A 24,997-nucleotide genomic window follows, 5' to 3' on the forward strand; every position below is an offset into this window, starting at 1 on the left:
AGCTTCTAATAATATGTTTTCTTTTTATTCTCCAAGCATTGCACTTGCATTGTAGTTATTCTTACTTGCATTTCTTCCATGTTCTCTGCTCAGGATATGTCCCAACATCACCTTTGGCAGGAATTATAGCTACAGATTTGCATGGAAATCAATGGCATTTTTGTCACATTTTTCGAGGTTGGTTGTTGTCTTTGCATTGGGAATGCCTTTCACAAGCTCTTGTTATTTAAATGCTAGCCATGATCTAAAAATGAGTGCCCTCTCTGCTGTAAGACATTACGCATGTGTAGTGTAAAGGGTGCATATGAATGTCTTTGCATCAATCCTCAGAACCCACTCTGCCGTAAGATATTACGGTGCATGACGGTTCCCAGTAGGTTAAGTTACAAATTATTATAAATAGTTGGTTGGATATCTTTTATTTATTTTTTATAAATGTTGTTAATAGTTGGTTGGATGATGAATGTATTTGCGAATGTGAATGAAAATAAACAACTTATAATATATATGTATTTTTGTGTGTGTGTGTGTGTGTGTGTGTGTTATCTGTGCTAGTGTTTCTTGCTCCTATAATTGTCAAATTTTGTAGTGCCAAAAACATCTTGGAATCTGTGCCTTGTGTAGCGCATCAATATATTTAAGACAGTTCAAGGACAAGACAATGGTCTTTACTTCAAGATCTTCAAATGCAAGATTACTTGTTCATGTTCAAGTACAACATCAAGTGTGAATTTAAGCTTTCAAGCTTCAAAAGTTCAAGTTTTTCAAGGCTTTGTACAAGTTAAGAAAAATTTTCTATACTTTGGTCCTCAGGCTCAAGCTTCAGAAGTCTCGAGTTCAAGCTTCTACGAATGACAAGATCTTAAGCGTAGTGAACTTCAACGAACATCTATGAACCAAAGGAAAAGAAGTTTCAATATTCATATATCATGTATAAGGTATGAATGACCCTAGATTGACCATAAGGTAGGTCATTTTGTATACATAATTTAAATTGAGTCACTTTATAAGTGCATTGACTGTTTCTCGACTAGTCTTGGACTATGTTCGACTAGTCCTAGCACTGGCTCGACCAGTCCAAGAATTCCTCGACCCGTCCTAAGGTTGTTATTGATATTTGGAAATTTTTGTTAAATCCTTGACCAGTCCTGGAGACTACTCGACTGGTCGTGTGAACAGTGCTTGACCTCTGCTCGACTAGTCCTGCAGCCTCGAATCAAAGTCCAGCAACTTAATATGGCTCCACACGACCAGTCGTGGACAGACTCGACCAGTCGTGGAGGCCACTCGATCGGTCGAGTAGAGGCTACGACCAGTCGTGGAATGACTTTATCCTATCGCGCTCAAAATTTCAAAAATCTGTTGGTCCTACGACCAATCATGCCGATCTCAGGACCAGTCGAGAGTGCGATATCTTCAAATATAAATAGAGCACGAATTTCAGAGTTTTATATTCAATTCAAGCTAAATCAATACGTCGCTCTGAGAGATAAGTTAGTGATATTCTTAAGCTATCTAGTGCTCATTTTATGTTCTCTTTAATTAGCTTACTTTGTATTTGATTTTGTATTCTGCATTCCAATTATATTAGAAAGAGGGATTGAAGTATTTCCATTTCTTAGAATCAAAATCAAATCAAGCTAGCCCAAGGAGCTTTAAATCTAAAATCTATCTAGACCTTAGAACCATTTCATAAGTGAGTGCGGATATTGAACTTCTACGTTGAACTTCTACTTCGATTTGGTTCTTCCGGGCTGCATCTAAAGGAGAATATTCAGGTATTTTACATTATTGTAAATTTCTATCTTTTGATTTCATTGGATTATGCCAGAAAAATCTCTCTGTTTTGGTTTGTCTGAGGTGATCCAGAAAACTCAGAGTGTGGGCTTTTTTAAATTGTGTAAGCCCATTTGAAAGACACAATTGTGAGGGTTTTAGGTGAACCTTGAAAAACCTATTTCATAGTGAACGCTAATATACACTGTGTGAGGATATTAGGAGTGAAGTAGTTGTGTGGCTATTTTTCTAAACAGTTGGTGTACACACAAGCAAACCACTATAATTTCTGGTCTTGTGGATTGATTGTTTATTTCTTTTTGTGGATGATTGTAATTTTTCTTTTTGCATTTGTGGAGAATATTGTAATTTCTATTATGCAAGTGTGAGAATATTGTAATAGCTTAGATTTCTTTTCTTGCTATTTATTTCTTTATTCCTCTATATCAATTTGAGTTTTTGATATACAGACCTTTCTAAGACTCAGGTTGTCCTACCATAAACCTTTGGTTTTTGGTGTAAGGTTGTCCTTAGAACAACATCTGTATCAATCTCTCAATACTCATACATTTGAGGTTGTATTTAATTTTAGTATTGTGAGATTGTTTATTTCTATCAGTATTTGTATTTGTTTAAATTCCGCTGTTAATTTTTAATTTGGCTTAGTCTTATTCACCCCCCCCCCCCCCCCCCTCTAGGACTTAATAGCTCGGCCTTTTCAAGTGGTATCAGAGCCTAATTGGTCGCTATTATTTATTCTTTTTGGATTCATTTCCTGAGCTAATTGATCTGAGCTATTTGAGATGTCAAATTTTGATAGCCTTTCAGTCACTAGGCCTCCACCATTTGATGGCTCCAATTATGCCTATTGGAAAGCCAGAATGAAGATTTTCTTAAAATCCATTGATGAGAGCGTGTGGCAAGCCACAGTGACTGAATGGACCCCTCCTACCATTAATGTAACTAGTATCGATGGATCCAAACCTATGAAAGTCACACCTTATTTTTCTTAGACCACTCTTCGAAAAAATAAAAGTAGTGCTAATGCAAAGGCTTTAAATGCCTTAACTTGTGCACTATCATCAGATGAATTGAAAAGAATTATATCATATGATACTGCAAAGCAAGCCTGAGATATTTTAGAAATGACACACGAGAGAACAGCAATCGTCAAGAAATCTAAAGTCCAAATCCTCACAATCAAATTTGAGAAAATACGTATGGAAGAAAATGAAACCTTCGTGGACTTCTATACAAGATTGAATGACATTGTGAACTCTATGTGGGGTCTCGGTGATAAAATCCCAAAAATTAAAGTCTATGCAAAGATACCACGCTCACTCCCTGATCGATTCAATTCAAAGGTGACCGCGATCCAGGAACTTCATGATACGGATAATATGAGGGTAGAAGAATTAATTGGTTCTTTACAAACCTATGAGTTAACTTTTAAAGCTCCTAAAGGTAAATCTATTGCCCTTAAATCTTCTAAATGTATTTATCAAGAAAATAGTTATTCTGATTTAGAAAATTCTAAAGATGATATGGCCCTTTTAGCTAAAAAGTTTTATAAGATTTTCAAAAGTAAAAAGAGGGTTGATTTTCAAAAACCTAATGAAAAGAAAAGATCTAAAACTAAAACTTAGAAATCTTTAAAAGATAGTCAATGTTACAACTATCATGAATATGGGCATTTAGCGAACAAGTATCCTAAAAAGGACAAACCTAAAAAGAAAGGTATGTTGGCTACTTGGGATGAATCTTCTGGCTCTGAAGCCTCTTCTGAATCAGAAGATTCTGAAACCGAGTCGAGTAATGAAGTCAAAGCCCTTATGACTCTAGCCAAGTTCACTTTTTCAGATCGGGATGATTCAACTAGTGAAGAAAATTTGAATAGTGATCATGAAATTGAAGAAGATCTTCAAGATGCGTATAATGCCCTATACAAGGAAAGTTGTAAAATTGTTGTAAAACTAAAACTTCAAAAAGATAAGTTTTCGAAACTTAAAGAAAATTTTGATAATCTTGTTTTAGAAAAATCTCATATTTCAGACTGTTTTGAAAAAACTAAGTGCGACTTAGATTTCAAAAACTCCCAAGTTGAAAACTTAAAATCTGAAAACGAAAAGCTAAAACTTAAAATCTCTTCACTTTTGAGTTTAAAGGACACATGGAAGTATGCCCAAGGTGATTCTAAGTTAGAAAAACTATTATCCAGATCCAGAAAATGTGGCGACTGATCTGGATTGGGATACGACAAAAGTATTCCTTCCAAATATAAGAATACTCCTCCTAAGTTTGTGAAAGGAGAGTCTTCAAACTCAAAAGGGAAAAGCCTAAATCAAAATTATCCTAAAAATGCTAAAACTTTTCAATCCTTAAAACCTAAAAGCAACCATATCAATTATAAAAATCAGAATTATAATCTTTTAGCTGAGAAAATTATTGATTTACTTAAGGAGCTGTTAAAATCTTATTCAGTGGGTCGATCTTAAAACAACTACAAAAATAAGAAGACTAACTATACTCTTAAACCCAAGACTGTAATGAAATGGGTTCTTAACGTTACTTGCTTGGTTGCCCACACCGCTTTCAAAGCTTCAAGCCATTTAAAGTGGTACCTAGACAGTGGTTGCTCCAGATATATGACAGGTGATAAGGGTCTGTTCACCAATCTTAAAGACATGACTAATGGTTCAATCACATTTGGTGATGGTAGCAACTGCAGGATTGTTGGCCAAGGTACAGTTCAACTCTTTAACCTCCCTTTATTTGAGAATATTTTATATGTAGAAGGGTTAAAACACAACTTATTAAGCATTTCTCAAATATGTGATAAGAATCATAGCATAAAATTTACCAACCTAGGATGCGAAATTTTAAATAAAAATGGTTCTGTAATATTAACTAGTCGCAGAACTTCTGAAAAATGCTACATAGTATGTGATTCTAGCTCATCTAATCTATCGTGTTACATGGTCCATACCGATGAGACCGAGTTATGGCATAAACGCCTCAGACATGTACACTACCGCAACTTGTATAGATTGAGCAAAAGAGAGTTAGTAAAAGGTTTACCCAAAATACAGAAAATGGATAAAATATGTGGTGAATGCCAGATTGGTAAACAAACTAGGAGTACTCACAAAAAGGTGGACTCCAATGCCACATTTAAACCGCTCGAACTCTTCCATATGGATCTTATTGGACCAACTAGAACGGAGAGTCGAGGTGGCAAAAAGTACATTCTGGTAATTGTTGATGACATTACCAGACATACTTTGGTAGTCTTCTTAAGAGACAAATTAAAAACTCTCGATGAAGTAAAAAGATACTTAGATATATCCAAACTGAAAAAGAGTCTCAGGTCTGTAAGATCCATAGTGATCATGGATCAAAATTTAAGAATAACGGTTTTGAGAAGTTTTGCAATGATCAGGGAATATAACATGAATTCTCTGCGCCCAAAACACCACAACAAAATGGTATAGTAGAAAAAAATAGAGTTCTTCAAGAAATGGCAAATATAATGTTAAACAGTATGAAGCTCCCTAAAAATCTTTGGGCCAAAGCCGTAAATACTACGTGTTATATAATTAATCGTGTTTATACTAGAAAATTAAATAGTAAAACGGCTTACAAAATGTGGTTTGATAAGAAGCCTACTGTCAAATACTTTCGAGTTTTTAGCAGCAAGTGCTACATTTTACGTGACCGAGAAAATCTGGGTAAGATTGACACCAAAAGCATGAAGGAATATTTTTAGGGTATGCTTTGAATAGTCGAGCGTATCGGGTTCTTAATAAGAGGACCAGTGTTATTCAAGAGTCTATTAATGTGGTTATAGACGATCACTTGAATACACCTGTTTCAAGTTCAGAAAATGATGAAGTACTTCAAATTAATAAACAGATACTTCATCAAGTCAAAATAACTCTGAACTGAGGACTGTTAAAGATCATCCAACTAATCAGATTCTTAGAAATCCTCTCACTGGTGTGCACACGTGTAGACAACTAGAAGATATGTGTAATTACGTGTACTTTACGTCTCAGACAGAACCACCTAACGTAAAAGAAGCTCTTACTGACGAAAACTAGATAGTTGCGATGCAAGAATGGCTTAATCAATTTGTTAGAAATGATGATTGGTACTTAGTTCTAAGACCTAAAGATAAACACATTATCGAAACTAAATGAATTTTCAAAAACAAGTCTGATGAACTTGGTAATATCATTAGAAACAAGGTTAGGCTGGTTATATAAGGGTACACTCAAATTGAAGGCATTGATTATGATGAGACCTTTGCCCCAGTAGCTCGTCTTGAATTAATCAGATTATTTATATCCATTGCATGCTTTAGAAAGTTCAAAATATCAAATGGATGTAAAGAGTGTTTTCTTAAATGGCGATTTGCATGAAGAAGTGTATGTTGAACTAACGGGTTTTGAAGACCCTAAAAATGTTGATCATGTCTATCGTCTAAAAAAAGGCTCTCTACGATTTTAAACAAGCTCCCAAGGCATCGTACGAAAAGTTGACTAAGTTTTTTATAAGTCATAATTTTCTAATGGGAAGTGTTAATAAGACTTTATTTGTTAAGAAACATAATGATCACATTTTAATATTGCAAATTATATTGATGATATAATTTATGGATCTACCTGTGCTAATATGACTGTTGAGTTTGCAAATCTTAAGAAATCTAAGTTCGAAATGAGCATGGTTGGGGAATTGAATTATTTCCTAGGGTTGCAAGTTAAACAATAACCTGATGGTTTTTTATTTTACATTATTGTAAATTTCTATTTTTTGGTTTTATTGAGATTATGCCAGAAAAATCTCTCTGTTTTGATTTGTCTAAGGTGATCCAGAAAACTCAGAGTGTGGGCTTTTTTGAATTGTGTAAGCCCATTTGAAAGATACAATTGTGAGAGTTTTATGTGAACCTTGTAAAACCTATTTTCATAGTGAACGCTAATATCCACTGTGTGAGGATATTAGGAGTGGAGTAGTTATGTGGCTGTTTTTCTAAACAGTTGGTGTACACACAAGTGAACCACTATAATTTCTGGTCTTGTGGATTGATTGTTTATTTCTTTTTGTGGATGATTGTAATTTCCCTTTTTGCATTTGTGGAGAATGTTGTAATTTCTATTATGCAAGTGTGGGAATGTTGTAATAGCTTATATTTCTTTCCTTGCTATTTATTTCTTTATTCCTCTGTATCAATTTGAGTTTTTGATACACAGACCTTTCTAGGAATCAGGTTGTCCTACCATAAACCTTTAGTTTTTGGTGTAAGGTTGTCCTTAGAACAACATCTGTATCAATCTCTTAATACTCGTACATTTGAGGTTGTATTTAATTTCAGCATTGTGAGATTGTTTATTGCTATCAGTATTTGTATTTGTTTAAATTCCACCATTAATTTTTAATTTGGCATAGTCCTATTCCCATAAAGAACTTATAATATATATATATATATGTTATCATTGGAGGATACCTTATTTACGGGGACATGAAATTCTTGTAGCTTATGGTATGGTGCCCCAATATTGGTTGTATGTTACTAGTATGTAGTAGATAATATTAGGTCCTATATTTTTTGTATGTGGCTAAAATTTTTATCTTAACTCCTCTACGTAGATTTTGTCCCACTTCCTGTGCTCTCATTACTGGGCCCGACCTGGATAAAAGAGGGTTGCATCAGGTTGGCAGCCAGTGTTTAACTTATGCCAAAACTATCTAAAGATATTGGGCATAGAACAGAAATGGCCATTCAATTACAGATTTAAGAATAGCCGGTGTTAAAGATTTAAGAAGGCTTCCATTTCCAAAAGATTTACGGACCGGACCGAGAACCTTCCCAAGCTTCAATAGCCAAAGGTCTATGGGCTGTCAAGCATGTTGTTTTGACATCTACACTTTTTGGTAGACTATTTGAAAAATGAGATCCACTATGTGAGCTTTACTAATATGTATACGTTATATCCACACCCATTATTTCTTTTAGATCATTTTAAGGCGTGAGTTCAAAAATGAGGCATATTTAAAGCTCAAGTGGACCACATCATAGGAAACACCAGCTAGCTAGCTGAAGAGGTGTTGAGTCACTTGCATTAGTTGTTTTATCTATGACGTCCATTCATTTTTCCATTTGGTGGGGTCACTAGTGCTAGGTATTGGCTAGTGACCCAACACCCATTGGCTAGCTAGTGTAAAAGCTTTGTGAACCCCATCATGATGTATATCTTTTATCCATGTTGTCCGTCCATTTTTCCATTTAATTTTAGGGCATGAGCAAAAATATGATGCAAATCTAAATCATAAGTGGACTACACTATAAGAAAATAATATTGGTTCAATGTCTACCATTAAAAGCTTTCTAAGGCCCACTATAATATCAATCCCATAATAATAACAAATAAATGATAGTTTATTGGCATCAACAGTGAAGTTTGAATAATGTGAAATCTTTGTTTGGGAGTTACAAACATTTAGAAGATATATAGTTCAACCAAGTTCCTAGGGAGGCCAATGTTATGGCTGAAAGAGGTTATTTGTGAATCTATTGAAGAGTTTAAATCTGATTTTTTGTTTGGTGATGGATGAATCACTTGAGGTTAATCCAACTTTTGATCAAGTAGGGCAGTTGATGTAGCCTGGTTGGAAGGGCCTTTCAAGAAGATGGATCTTCTAAGAAGATACATGAAGTGTATGTATGTGTTTTTCACCCACGCTATCCGTCCGTGGCCCACCATGATGTGTGTGTGAAATCCACACCGTCTACCCATTTGGACAGTGGGTCCCACATGCTATATAGCTGCTGTATTAACGTCAGCAAGTTCTGTGGGTCTAATCGTGAGGTATATGTTATACCCAGTCCGTCCGTCCCTTTGCTAGATGGTGGGGCCCACCCTGTAGGTGTGGCACGTGTGGGGTGGGGCCTACCTTGAGTGTATGTATTGTATATCCAAGTCGTTCGTCCACTTGCTAGGAGGTGGGCTCCACCATGATATATGTGTTGTACGTCCACACTGTCCAGCCTGTTGGACGATGAAACCTCCCATGTTGTATGTTTCTACCCATGTCATCCGTCCGTTTGCTGGAGTGTAGGGCCACTTGCTGATCATGCGGGGCCCATCATGCAGGCCCACAATGATGTGTGTGTTCTATATTCATGTTGCCCACTCATTTTCCTAGACTATATGGGCTGCCCCGCCTGGCCCACTATGTTATATATGATACACACACTACCCATCCCTTGTGCCTAACCCATGGGTCTTGTGTGAGGCCCAATATGATGAATATGAGGCCCATTTGGTGAGGCCCATTATGATGAATATGATGCCTTTGTGTGAGGCCCAATAGGATGTGTATGAGGCGCTTGAGTGAGGCCCATTGTGATGTATATATGGCCCATGTAGTGAGGCCCAATATGATATATTTAAGGCCCAAATATGAGGCCCATTGTGATGTATTTGAGGCCCAGATATGAGGCCTATTGTGATGTGTTTGAGGCCCAGATATGAGGCCCATTGTGATGTGCTTGAGGCCTAGATATGAGGCCCATTGTGATGTATTTGAGACCCCAATTAGTGAGGCCCAATGTGATATATATGAGGCTCATGAGTGAGGCCCAATTTAATGTATATGAGGCCCTTGTGTGAGGCCCATTGTGATGTACGGCCCATTACATCTTATATATGAGGCCTAATTATGATATGTGAGTCCACCATGATGAGTATGACAATGTTCGTGGTGCCCATCTATCTCCTTGTTAGTATAAGGACCTTGGACCCCCATTATAGGATAGGTTCTAAATAGGCCATACCTTGGGAGCAATGGTGGTTAAATGTCTATGTTGTAAGAGCAATGGTGGTTAAATGTTCACATTATAATCCTCCCTAGGGCCCGTTGATAGGCCCATTCTCATCCCCTCTTAGTGGGCTAACCCAAATCGTTGGGCCCCTACTGTTATTAGTATGACCCATCTCACCTTATTGGGCTAACCCCAAACTATTAAGCCCCCATTATGGATTGTGCTTCCACCATGATTTGTAGAGCCCATTTTGTGCCTATTGGGCCCTTAGGAAGCCCAGATTGTTACTTGATGGGACAGGCAAAGAAGCCCACTCCTTGATATTAAGCCCATTCTTAATATGAGTAGGCCATCTAGGCCAACCATTAATATGAGGAGAGTACATCATCAACGTAGATAGAAGGGTTGGAGTATCAAATTTGGTATATCCACTATTGAGGACCGATCCACATGTTATCGATTAGATTTGTTGTCCTTCTATGAACCCTGCCATTTATAGGCCGATTATTGATTACGATTATGTTAGTATACGCACTATGTGTTAGCATAGCATTATGGTTGTATGAGGTCAGTGTGAGGTTTATTGTGATTATATGAGGCTCATCGTGATTGTATGAGGCCCATTGTATGATTGCATGAGGCCCATTATGATTGTATGAGGCCCATTGTGACCATGTGAGACTCATTATGATTGTATGAGACCCATCGTGATGGTATGAGGCCCGTTGTGATTATATGAGGCCCATCGTGATTATATGAGGCTTGTCATGATTGTATGAGGCCCATTGTGTGATTGCATGGGGCCCATTATGACCAATGGAAGCCCATTGTGATTATATGAGGCCCATCGTGATTGTATGAGGCCCATTGTGTGATTGCATGAGGCCCATTGTAATTATATGAGGCCCATCATGATTGTATAAGGCCCATTATGTGATTGCATGAGGCTCATTGTGATTATATGAGGCCCATTATTATGGTATGAGGCCCATTGTGATTGTATGAGGCCCATTGTGATTATATGAGACGTATTATGATTGTATGGGACCCATTGTGATGGTATAAGGCCTGTTGTGATTGTATAAGGCCCGTTGTGATTGTATGAGGCCTATTGTGATTTTATGAGACCTAATTGCGATGTATGAAGCCCATCATATGTGTGAGGACCATTATATGCGTGAGGCTCATTGTATGTGTGAGGCTTAATTGTGAAGGTGTGAGGCCCACCATGTGTAAGTGATTATGTGCACACCACCCATTTACTTATATATGGGTCATGGGACGTCTTATACCAACCTACCATGATGTATGTGATTATAATCATGCTTGGTATACTTTATGATACATGCCCATACGAATCATCCGCATGCTTGTTATGAGGAGTGATTGAGCATAGCATGTGCCATTGGGCTGCTTGTTTATGGGACTCCCTGAGAGACGGAGTGCCCCACATGAGCGGGCAATACGCGCAGGTTTGATGCATTACTGGATGGTATGACTCATGCATCTCGCATTTTATGATATGACCACCATACACCCTAGCGACATCAGGGTCGTGGCCTCCACAGGCATATTGTGGATGACCAGATAGGACACTGGAAATGTTTGGTTCTAACATACAGGTACGATAGATGTCCCTGGGTGAAAATCTCTAAACCCCTGAGGCCAGGGAATGTTCTAACGTCTACACTGAGCGGATATATATGAGCGCATGAGGGCCGTATACCAGTAAGCCATGTCTCCCACTATGTCGTGGTTAGTTGGGAGGGGGTGTGGCCTTACCTATCTGAGGGAGTAGGCAATGTTAGGTTGAGTCTGATTAGCTCACAAATGGGTTCGTTATCGATGAGCCGGGCTGATATTGGTAGGCGGATAGTGAGGTCTCTTCCACTTACCCAATTGTATTGTGTACTTGATGGGGCAGCAAGCTGGCGTAGAATGTATTAGACCTCGGTGATGGTCCCAAAGATGTACGGTACTAATATGTGAACTTACTGAGCAGGAATTGTATACTTATTCATTCATTCATTCACTTTCTACTTGGGCTAGTGGTGCCAACTAATTTGTTATGTGTACCTTCGAATGGTCAGGATTTCAGTTGGGGCACGCAACAAACCTGAGATCAGAAGTTTACCACATTGGGTCTGGCGATCCAAATTTAGGTATGAGACTAGTTTAGATAGAAGTCCCTTATGATCGACCCCACAACCTGCGATACCACGTACTATCATCCTGACTTTACACTATAGCTTGGTCGTTTCTTTTGCACCGCATATTGCATTACATCCCCAGCACATGGCATTTGGTTTACCACGACCCCACATTGCATAGCCGATCTGTATTGCCGACTCTAATATTGTATGACTCATGGTCTTGTCAGTATTTCTGCTTACTCTGATATTGTATGAACTTGCTAGTATTTCTGATGTTGTATGATTTATAGACTTGTATTGTATACTTGGCACCTGTATTGCGCACACACTTACACCACCCTCTAAGCTTTCTATAAGCTTATGCACGATAGATGCGTGTAGGTGACGATAGGACGTAGCCGAGCTAAGGCAGGAGCATGTGGCTGAGCTTCTGGAACTTCTGTCATGCCCCAAACTCAGAAACTAGGCTCACAAAATTCCCGATCGTCGAATCCGGCGCCGACAGCCTCCGTAGAACCCCATTCTCGACTCCTAGCACCCATTCACCAGGTTCTTATCCTGGGATCCTACAAGGAGGATTTCTAATATCAGTTTGATTTGTAATGAGCATAGCCATAAGCATAACCCACGAACAATAACCACAAGAACACCATCACAAAATCCACTATGATAAAAAACTTTTGAGTACAAAGCGAATAAAAGGAAAATACAAGATGATGATAATAACAGGAACTCCAAAAGCTCGAATGCACACTCCAACTCTAACAAGGCTATGGCTGCGTCCTAGCGTCATCTGCACGCATCAATCGTGCATAAGCTTATAGAAAGCTAAGAGGGTGGTGTAAGTGTGTGCGCAATATAAGTGTGCTCAGAATGCAAGGTTAGGGAAATGCGGAATCATACGGATGAGTACATGAATGAAATCAGCCATACTAAGGCTATGCGGTGCAAGATATGAATGCTATCGGCCATGTCCAGACCATGCGATGCGAGATGCAGCTCAAGCATGCCAATCCTCATCATATATCAGTACAGTTCTCATTCTGAATAATCGTCAGGGTTCAGTACACTCCAAATGGCACTGCCGCTCTCCTAGCCACATAGTCTAAGTGAGCGTAAGAAACCTCACTATTCGCCTGGCCAATAGTCTGCCAATACCTATCTGGCATGTCGATAGCGGACCTATTCACGAGCTAGTCAAACTCAGCCTAGTATTGCCCCCTACTCTCTGGCGAGTAAGGTCACACTCCTTTCCAACCGACCACGACACAGTCGGAGACACGGCCTCCTAGTATTCGGCCCTCGTGCACTCATATATCCACTCCGTCTCGACGTTGGAGTCATCCTCTAGTACCATCGGGTTTAGGGATTTTCACCCAGGGACATCTATGGTGCCCCAATGCTTAGTAACAATATTTTCGGTATCCAATCCAGCCACCCACGATGTGTCTGTGGAGGCTATGGCCCTGATGTCGCTAGGACATATAATAATCACAATCTCACAAATGTAAGTGCATGAATCATACTATCAGACATGCAACAATCCTGCGCATACCGTGCACTCATGTAGGGCAACTCCGCCTATTAGGGAGCCCATATAAGATTTGCCTGAAGGCATATGCTATGATCCATCACTCCTCATATCAGGCATACATACGATGCGTATGATCATGAATTATGGATCTATACTGAGCATGTTATATGGTGATGGGCTCTGCTTAAAACAAAGATGGGCCTAGATGGCCTACGCACTACAGGTATGGGCCTATCAATGGGCCTCAGGGAGAGTGACAATGCGGACATTTAACCAACATCATCTTTACAATGTGGACATTAAACCATCATTGCTCCCAAGGCATAGCCTGCTATAAAGGTCAACCCATAAACCATGGGGAATCATACTACAATGGGCCTTATGTACATCCTATTGGGCCTGGACCCATGGACCTCATATATATCAAAGTGGGCCTTGACAACGGGCCACAATTAAATCAAGATGGGCCTAGTCACATGGGCCTCATATATATCATGAATCATACCAAAAGATTAATTGGACCACGCTCCAAATATCAGTGGTGATAATGATTTCCACCATTAAAATTCTTAAGGCCCACCATAGCATTTATTTTCTATCCAACCTGGTCATGGAGCCACACAAACTTGGATTAAGGGAAAAACAATTTCTTAACATTCCAAACTTTTATGACTACAAAAGTATTTCAATGGTAGAAGCACAATCCTCACTGCCTTTGTACTGGGTAGTCCACTTGATCCTATATCTGTCTCATTTTTAGTCTCAAACCGTGAGACAGTCTTTCAAAATGGTTGGACGGTTGGGATGCAACACATGCATCATGGTAGGGCACATGTGGTACCGTCTAGATGGATGGTACATATGCAATACATTTAATAACGGTGGGTCCCACCAAAGCTTACTGACGTCAATGGAGCTGATGATGTGCTCTAGCCAATCCGCCAGTAGGTGGGTTCCACATGGAGCCCACAACGTAAATAATATATTACATATTATTATAATATCATTATTATTATTATATCACACACACACACACACACATATATTTAAGGACGTCCAACGTCCAGACGTGGACGTTGGAGTGCATACATACATGGAATGGGGTCCACCGTGCTATTTATTTTCCATCCGACCCATTAATAAGGTCACACGTGACCTAGGCCCACTGTAGTATTGATTTGCAATCTAAACTGTTGATAAGGTCACACAAACCCTGATGGAGAGGAAAAACAATTTCATAGTGACCCAAAACTCTTTCCCAAAAAGGTTTCAACAGCAGACGTTCAATTCACTGTTTTCCAGCCATGTGGGCCACTTGAGTTTCTTGTACTGCTGATTTTTTTGGGGCCCATTGTCCCAAAGGGGACACAACAAATGCATGGCGTTGATGGTCGACACATATCATGGTGGGGTCCACGATTGGGACCCACGTTGGGCCAGCACGTGCATAATGGTGGGGCCTGCCGCACAGTGCAGCAGCGCCTGCTGCACGCGTCAGCGGTAGCAGGTGATGCTGCTTATTATTTTTTTCTTTTTTTAAGGAAAGGGGTTTTTCCACACTTTTTCCTATGTGGGGCCCTTATCAGGATAATCTGACCCAGCCGTTGGTTCCCATGTCTTAATACAAATCCATCAAGCCCAATATTTGATGGGTTTTGGTGTACAGCAACATCAGAGCGTATTTCAACAATAGAAAACTTTGCTTGCTATGCTATGGGCCACCAGAAGTAGGATTGAGTTCATTTTTCAGCTCAACGCCTAAAATGATCTGAAGGAAAGGATGGACGGCTTAGATTGAGTACATACATCAAGGTGGGGCCTGCATGAGTGGCCCACCATTTCCTTCTTTTTTTGTTAGCTCGTTAGTACACTCCAATGTCAGTACACACAGTCTATGTTAGCCGCCCCTATCACGTCCAGCGTCTAGAGACGCTGGACGCTGGATGGCATGGATAAACCAGGCATCATGGTGGGTCCCATATGTATGTGGCCCACCCGTTTGGATCTCCTGATACTTGTGTTTTCCTTCCATCCGGGCCCTCTAATGGGTTGGATGGCATAGATCCAACATACTCATCCGATGGGTCCCATATGAAATATGTGATTCATGGTGGGCCACACTCACCCCTTCATCATCATCACCATTCAAAGAAAGAGAGAGAGGGAGGGAGGGAGGGAGGGAGGGAGAGGGAGAGAGAGAGAGAGAGAGAGAGAGAGAGAGAGAGGGACGGTGATAGAGGGACCTCGCCACTATGGGCCCCTCATAGATACAACACATACATCAAATGGGTCCCACAACAAGTGGGCCCTTAAAAATTGAAATTAACGGAGGATCACCCACCTCTAGGCCTTCTCCTTGCTCCCTTAGGCTTGTATGCACATATGCTTGATGTTTAATGGTGGATGATGAAGCCTTGATGGTGGGGATGAGAGATAAGAGGGTGGGCCACACTGGGCTTGGGAGAGAGTGTTGGATGTTGGAAATTTTTGGTGTCACACCCCAAACTCAGAAATCGGGCTCACAAAATTCTCGATTGCCGAATCCGGCACCGACAGCCTCCTTAGAACCTCATTCTCGGCTCCCAGCGCCCATTCGCCAGGTTCTGATCCTGGGATGCTACGAGGAGGATTTTCAACATCAGTTTGATTCGTAATAAGCGTAACCAAAGGCATAACCTACAAACAACAACCAAAAACTCCATCACATTTCCACTATGATTAAAAACTTTACATATACAATGAGCATAAAGGGAAATATAATGACGATGAACAAAAAGCTCTAAGATGATCTGCAAAGCGCTCCTGCATCAGTGCTGCTGCGCTCCAACGTCACCTGCACGCAACGGTCGTGCATAAGCTTATGAAAAGCTTAGAGGATGGTGTAAGTGTGTGCGCAAGGTAGTAGTTATGCAGTATCAGAGTAATGTGGAATATGCTGATGAAAGCCAAGAATACCATTAGCCATACCAAGGCCATGTGGTGTAAAGCATGAATGATGTCGGCCATACCAAGGCTATGCAATACGAAATGTAACTCAAGCGTACAAATCCTCATCTAAGTCCACATATCAATACAGCTCAAATCTGGAATATCACCGGGGTCTAGTACACTCTAAACCAGATCGCCGCCCCATAGCGCGCAATAAGGTAAGTGGAAGAGACCTCACTATCTGCCTACCAATATTGTGCTCGGCTCGTCGATAGCGGACCCATTCCTCGAGCTGGTCAAACTCAGCCTAGTATTGCCCTCTACTCTCGGACGGGTAAGGCCGCACCCCCTTCCAACCGACTATGACACAGTGGAAAGCGCAACCGTCTGGTAATCGGCACTCGACGTTCATGCACCCACTCGGTCTAGACGTTGGAACAACCTCTTGGTACCATAAGGGTTTAGGGACTTTCACCTAGGGATATCTATAGCACCCCATATAGAACAATATTTTTCGTATCCAATCCTGCCAACCACGATACGTCAGTGGAGGTTACGGCCCTGATGTCGCTAGGGCGTACAGTAACCATATCACACAATGCGAATGCATGAATCATACTATCCAGTCATACAGCAATCCTGCGCATATCATGTGCTCATGTAGGGCAACACCCCCTATCTGGGAGCCCCTAAACAATCTATCCAAAGGCATATGCTATGATCAGTCACTTCTCATACCAATCATACATATGATGCGTATGGTCATGAGTTATGGAGCTATACTACACATGTTATAAAGTAATGCACTATCCTTACAACGCAGATGGCCTAGACGGCCTACACAAAACAAGTACGGGCCAAACAATGGGCCCTAGGGAGAGTTGTAATGTGGACATTTAACCAACATTATACTTGCAATGTGGACGTCAAACCAACATTGCTCCCAAGGCACGACCGTCGTAAACATCATTACATAATCCGAGTTGGGATCACACATTGCAATGGACCTTAGGTACATCCCATTGGGTCTTAAATACATCATATGGGCCATATCATATGGGCCTTATATTCATCAAGTAGGCTACATCAATGGGCCACACTAATGGGCCTTATGTGCATTGCAATGGGCCATAACCCGTCGGCCTTAGAATACATTAAATGGGCCTAATCTCATGGGTCTTATGTGTATCAAATGGGCCACACCAATTGGGCCCCATATGTACATCAAATGGGCCTCAACCCATAGACCCCAATACATCTTAATGGGCCTTAACCCATGGGCCCCTAATACATCAAATGGGCCTTAACCCATGGGCCACAAATACATCTAATGGGCCTTACAACATGCCAAGGTGGGGTCCACTTAGGCTATGGATTTGGCTCATTCTCTAACCCCTGATATAAAATGAGTATTTAAAATGGTTGGGTGGATGGGATGCAGCACATGCATCATGGTGGGTCCCACTATCATTGGACAGTGTGGATAGAACACATGCACTATCGTGGGCTCCACCGTCTAGTGGATACGTCATGGTGGGTTCCACCGTCCACGGTGACATCACATACAATAATGGTGGGTTCCACGTGTGTGGCCCACCATAATGTTTTCCTACCATCCAACCTGTTAATAAGGTCACACAGACCTGAGTGAAAGGAAAAACACAAATTTCATCTTGATCCAAAACTTCTGTGGTAAATGGTGTAAGAGAAGTATGGCTTGTGTAAGAACTTTTTGAATTTGGGGTTTTCTTGGGAAAGGGTGAAAGGTGATGTGTACTTGACATGTACTTGACCCTTGATGGGATTGATTGATGGATAGAGGTGACATGATGTAGAGATTCTCTCGGGTTTTACAACACGCGGCGTTTTCCTTGCACCGACCGCTGGCCCACATCTCTTGACCAGGGTATCGCCTCTGCGTGCGAGTCGCGGCATCGAAACCGCGGTGACGGCACGGTCGCTATGGTATAAGTCTTGGGTTGAGTGGACTCGGGTTGACGGCATGTGAATCAGGGTCGCGTGCAAATACCGGTTAAGGGTCGAAGGTTGCCGGAATTCTACCAGGAAGATCGCGGAAGTTTATGGAACGGTACGGTCTAGGATACGAGGTTTACAGCTCTCCCCTCCTAATAAAAATTTTGTCCTCAAAATTTACATAATCATCGCAACTAAGCATAACTTACATGGACGAAGAAGCATACTCATCATCATATAACATCAGAGATAAGATACAAAATACAACACATGATCAATCATCAAAGAGATGTGGATAACGCTCTCGAATCTCAGCCTCGTACTCCTAAGAAACCTTGACAGAATGGTGACCCCACTGAACCTTCACCAATGGAATGACCTTGGTCCGGAGGACCTGTTCCCTCCGATCAAGGATACGGACTGGCTGCTCGATGTAAGAAGCGTCCTCACAAACCTCTAACGGCTGCCAATCGATAACAAGAACGATGTCTGACCCACACTTCCTCAACATGGAGACATGAAAAACGTTGTGGACGTCAGACAACTCAGATGGCAAGGCAAGCCGATAGGCCACAGCTCCAACACGCCTAGTGATCTCAAAAGGTCCTATGAATCTCGGGGCAAGCTTGCCCTTCGCTCCAAATCGAACTACGCCCTTTATGGGCAAGACCTTGAGATACACATGGTCCCCTACATCAAACTCCAAGGGACGACGTCGATGATCAGCAAAACTCTTCTGCCGGCTCTGAGCTATGCGCATCCTCTGCCTGATGATATCAATAGCCTCTGACGTCTCCTGCACAAGCTTAGGACCTAGGAGACGACGCTCTCTAACCTCTGTCCAACAACTCGGTGATCTGCATGGTCTGCCATATAGTGTCTCAAAAGGAGTCATGCCGATGGTCGCCTGATAGCTGTTATTGTATGAGAACTCAGTCAATCGCAGATGCTCATCCCAGCTACCCTCGAAATCAATCGCGTAGGCCTGAAGCATATCCTCAAGGATCTGGTTGACCCTCTCGGTCTGGCCATCGGTCTGCGGATGGTACGCGGTGCTGAGCTGTAAATCAGTCCCCATCGTTCTCTGAAAGCTCCCCCAAAACTAAGATGTGAACCTCGGGTCTCGGTCAGAAACGATCGAGACTGGAATGCCATGCAGTCTCACAATATCCTCGATGAATAATCTCGCAAGCCGGTCCAAAGGCCAAGTCACATGTATCGTAATAAAATGTGCCGACTTCGTTAGACGATCCACAACAACCTAGATGGTGTCATGACCGCGCTGAGTCCTCGGCAAGCCCATAATGAAACCTGTAGATATGTGCTCCCACTTCCACATCGGGACACTCAACGGCTGCAATAGACCAGGGGTCCTCTGATGATCGGCCTTGACACATTGGCATGTGTCACACTTGGCCATAAAACTGGTGATCTGGTGCTTCATCCCTGCCCAAAAATACTGTCGCCTCATATCGTGGTACATCTTCGTCGAGCCAAGGTGGATAGAAAACCGTGATCAATGTGCCTCTGTCATAAGATCTCTACGTAACTCAGGAATATCCGGGACACATAATCAGCCTCTGAAGCGAAGTCCACCATCAGAACCAATCTGCCAATCCGCCTGACTCTCAGATGTTGCCTCTGCTCGGTAATCCTGTAACGATTCGTCTGCCTGCTGAGCCTCGATCACCCTTGCGACAAGAGAGGGTAGAATCGATAGGCTCGATAATGCACAATAGAAGACTGCAAGCCAAACTCAAAGTCATACTTTGCTACATCCTCGAGCATCCTCCACTCCTGAATCATCATATGCGCCACCAAACCTCGTGGCTGACGGCTAAGGGTATCTGCCACCACATTCGCCTTGTCCGGGTGATACTGGAGATTGAAATCATAGTCCTTCGGGAGCTCCATCCAGCACCTTTGCCTCATGTTCAACTCAGACTGCGAGAAGAGGTACTTCAAGCTCTTATGGTCGGAGAAGAGCTCGAACCTGACCCCATAAAGATAGTGTCTCCACACCTTCAGTGCGAAGACAACTGCAGCCAACTCTAAATCATGCGTGGGGCAGTTCAGCTCATGGATCTTGATCTGGAGAGATGCGAAGGCTACTTGCCGTGCTGCATCAGGACAGCACCCAAACCAATATGCGAGGCATCAGTAAATACAATAAATCCATCACTCCCAAAAGGAAGAGTGAGGACAGGAGCGGACGTGAGGCGGTCCTTCAACTCCATAAATGCTCGCTTGCAGGCGTCACTCCAAATAAACTCTACTCCCTTTCGGGTCAACCTGGTCAACGGGGCTGCAATACGAGAGAAGCCCTCAATGAAACGCCGGTAATAGCCCACCAAACCAAGGAAACTGCAGATCTCGGACGCGTTCATGGGCTGGCCCCATTGACGCACTGCTTCAACCTTCGAGGGGTCCACTGCGACACCCTCCCTCGTCACCACGTGACCGAGGAACTTTACCTCCTCCTGTCAAAACTCGCACTTCTCCAGCTTCGCATACAGCTGGTGTGAGCGGAAGGTTTACAACGTGACCTCCAAATGCTGCTCGTGCTCCTCACGGGTCCTCGAATAGATCAAAATGTCGTCGATGAAGACTACAATAAACTGATTGAGATAAGGGCGGAAGACCTCGTTCATCAACTGCATGAACACTGCGGGCGCATTGGTCAGTCCGAAGGACATGACCTGAAACTCGAAATGACCATAATGCATCCTGAATGCTGTCTTCGGAATGTCCTCCTCTCAGACCCGAATCTGATGATAACTAGAATGCAAGTCAATCTTCGAAAAGAACTGTGCACCCTGCAGCTGATCAAACAAATCATCAATCCTCGGGAGTGGGTACTTATTCTTGATTGTGACCTTATTGAGCTCGTGGTAATATACGTAGAGCCTCAATGAGCCATCCTTCTTCTTCACGAAGAGTACCGACACTCCCCGCGGTGAACTGCTCGGATGGATAAAGCCTAACTCACGCAACTCGTCCAACTTCTTCTACAGTTCCCACAACTCTAACGGTGCCATACGATACGGGGCCTTCGAAATAGGTGCAGTACCGGGCACGAGATCAATCTGAAACTTGGTGAGTCGGCGAGGCGGTAATCCCGGAATCTCCTAGAATACATCGAGAAAATCACAAACCACAGGCAACTAGTCGATGCTCACCGCTATGGGCTCCTTTATGGCACATGACATCAAACAAGACAACGGCTCTCCTCTAGACTCAGCAATGAACTGGAACTGCGGCAAGGCAGGTATATAAAACGTGACTGTCCTCGCGGAGCAATCCAATATGGCGTGGTACTCGGCAAGCCAATCAATGCCTAGGATGACATCGAACTCGGACATCGGCAATGCAAACAGATCGACAGGCAAAAGGATATCCCCAACTAGAACGGGGCAAGATGAGCAAAATTAGCCCAACACTACAGTCTTTCCTAAGGTAGTCGATACTGACAAACCCTCACGAGCAGACTCCAATGGCAAAACAGTCGATCGGTAAAAAATCTCGGCCACAAAAGAATGCGATGCACCAGAATCAAACAACACACGTGCAATCCATGCGGATACTGGAAGTATACCCTCAACGACTCCTCCAGATGACTGAGGATCCTGCTGGGCCGCATAGAATCTAGCCTGAGCCTGTTGGGGAGGTGCATGTCCCCTCTGAGCGTGCTGCTGCTGCTGCTGGGGTCGCTGAGGTGGTCAAAACTGCTACCTCTGCTGCTACGGCCTCGGAAGCTGGTACTGATGCTGCTGCTGAGGTGGTCTCGGTGGTGGGGGCTGCTATCGCTGCTGCTGTGGGGGTCTCTGCTGCTGCTGTGGTAGAGGCTGCTGTGGGCCTCTCTACTGCTGCTGCTGCTGGGGGCGAGGACACTCCCACATACGGTGCCCCGTCGCACCGCACCTAAAACAAGAGCCGGTGAACTGCCTCGGAGGTGGTACTGGAGGTGCTGCTAGCGCTCGGAAGGCTGGGCAACCTGTGCGCCTCTGCTGTGGTCGACCCTGTTGGGAATCACTAGAAGGAGCCTGCCTCTTCCGATCCCTCCTCTAACTGCGATCAGATTGAGAACCGTCCCACTCAGCCTCAAAAATCTGGGCCTTCCGTACCACTCCCTCGAAAGTCGGGAGCTCATGCCCAATAACACGGCCTCGAAGATCGTAACACAAGCCGCCCTCAAATCGGTGGGCTCTCCGCTCCTCATCATTCACCAAGTATGGTGCAAATCTGGACAGTGCTACAAAACGAGCAGCATAGTGAGCCACCATCATATCACCCTGCACCAAGGCCTCAAACTCCAATGCCCGCTGTCGTCGGATGTGATCAGGAAAATACTGTCAGTCAAACCGATCTACAAAATCCTCCCAAGTTCATACAAAATCAGCACCCGCTGCTTGGGAGACTGACGTCCACCAGTGCTCAGCCTCACCATGAAGGAGAAATACGGCTAATCAGACTCGCCGCTTAGTCGTGCATCCCATCGTCTCAAATATCTTCTCCACATCGGCATGCCATCTCTCAGCTACCGTCAGGTCTGGCACACCTTGGAAATGCGGGTGATCAAACCGTTGGAACTCTCGAAGGAGGGCACTCGCGTGCTCTTGCTCTACCTGGGCCAGTGAAACAATAGGGTGTCTGCTCTACCCCTGAAGTGCGGCAGTCATAGCCTGCAACATCTGCTGTAACTGGGAAGCACTCACGAATACGGTCGGATCCGCACCGGTCTCTGGTGGAGGAGATACATCCATAGGCTGGGCAGTGGGAATCTCAAGTGGTGGAGAGGGAATCGTAGGTGGTAGGGCGGGAGCCACAGGTGGTGGAGCTGGAGTCTCAGGTGGTGGTGCAGGAGTCGATCGGGTCACTCTCCTGCGTGACATGTCCTACAGGAAAGAGCGAAGGCGCCTATCAACTTTGAAAACTCTCGAAGGTACGCTCGTTAAGGGTCGGTAATAAAAGATTGCTAGGCTATTCGAACTTCGGGACTTAGATCATTCATAGCAGACATGTAATGTTGTTCTTGGTTATTCCCGAGTTATGCTCTGATACCAACTTCGGTCACGCCCCAAACTCGAAAACCGGGCTCATAAAGTTCCTGATCGTCGAATCCGGCGCCGACAACCTCCTTAGAACTCCATTCTCGGCTCCCAGCGCCCATTCTCCAGGTTCCGATCCTGGGATACTACGAGGAGGATTTTCAACATCAGTTTGATTTGTAATAAGCATAACCAAAGGCATAACCCACAAACAACAACCAAAAACTCCATCACATTTCCACTATGATAAAAAACTTTACAAGTACAATGAGCATAAAGGGAAATACAATGACGATGAACAAAAAGCTCCAAGATGATCTGCAAAACGCTCCTGCCTCAGCGCTGTTGTGCTCCAACGTCACCTGCACGCAATGGTCGTGCATAAGCTTATGGAAAGCTTAGAGGATGGTGTAAGTGTGTGCGCAAGGTAGTAGTTATGCAATATCAAAGTAATGCGAAATATGCTGATGAAAGCCAAGAATACCATTAGCCATACTAAGGACATGCGGTGCAAAGCATGAATGATGTCGGCCATACCAAGGCCATGCAATGCGAAATGCAACTCAAGCATACAAATCTTCATCTAAGTCCACATATCAATACAACTCATATCTGAAATATCACCGGGGTCTAGTACACTCTAAACTAGATCGCCGCCCCATCGCGCGCAATAAGGTAAGTGGAAGAGACCTCACTATCCGCCTACCAATATCAGGCTCGGCTTGTCGATAGCGGACCCATTCCTTGAGTTGGTCAAACTCAGCCTAGCATTTCACCCTACTCTTGGGCGGGTAAGGCCGCACCCCTTTCCAACCGACCACGACACAGTGGAAAGCGTAACCGTCTGGTAATCGGCACTAGGCGCTCATGCACCCACTTGGTCTAGACGTTAGAGCAACCTCTTGGTACTATAAGGGTTTAGAAACTTTCACCTAGGGATATCTATAGCACCCCATGTAGAATAATATTTTCGGTATCCAATCCTGCCACCCACGATACGTTAGTGGAGGCTACAACCCTGATGTCGTTAGGGCGTATAGTAACCATATCACACAATGTAAATGTATAAATCATACTATCCAGTCATACAGCAATCCTGCGCGTATCATGTGCTCATGTAGGGCAACACCCCCTATCCAGGAGCCCTTAAATAATCTACCCGAAGGCATATGCTATGATCAGTCACTTCTCATACCAAGCATACATATGATGCGTATGATTATGAGTTATAGAGCTATACTACACATGTTATAAAGTAATGCACTATCCTTATAACGCAAATGGCCTAGATGGCCTACACACAACAAGTACGGGCCAAATAATGGGCCCTAGGGAGAGTTGTAATGTGGACATTTAACCAACATTATACTTGCAATGTGGACGTCATACTAACATTGCTCCCAAGGCACGATCGTCGTAAACATCATTACATAATCTGAGTTGGGATCACACATTGCAATGGACCTTAGGTACATCCCATTGGGTCTTAAATACATCAAATGGGCCATATCATATGGGCCTTATATTCATCAAGTAGGCTACATCAATGGGCCTTATGTGCATTGCAATGGGCCATAACCCGTGGGCCTTAGAATGCATTAAATGGGCCTAATCTCATGGGTCTTATGTGTATCAAATGGGCCACACCAATTGGGCCCCATATGTACATCAAATGGGCCTCAACCCATAGGCCCCAATACATCTTAATGGGCCTTAACCCATGGGCCCCTAATACATCAAATGGGCCTTAACCCATGGG

This window comes from Magnolia sinica, chromosome 4 (genome assembly GCF_029962835.1).
Source record: "Magnolia sinica isolate HGM2019 chromosome 4, MsV1, whole genome shotgun sequence".
Taxonomy (NCBI): domain Eukaryota; kingdom Viridiplantae; phylum Streptophyta; class Magnoliopsida; order Magnoliales; family Magnoliaceae; genus Magnolia; species Magnolia sinica.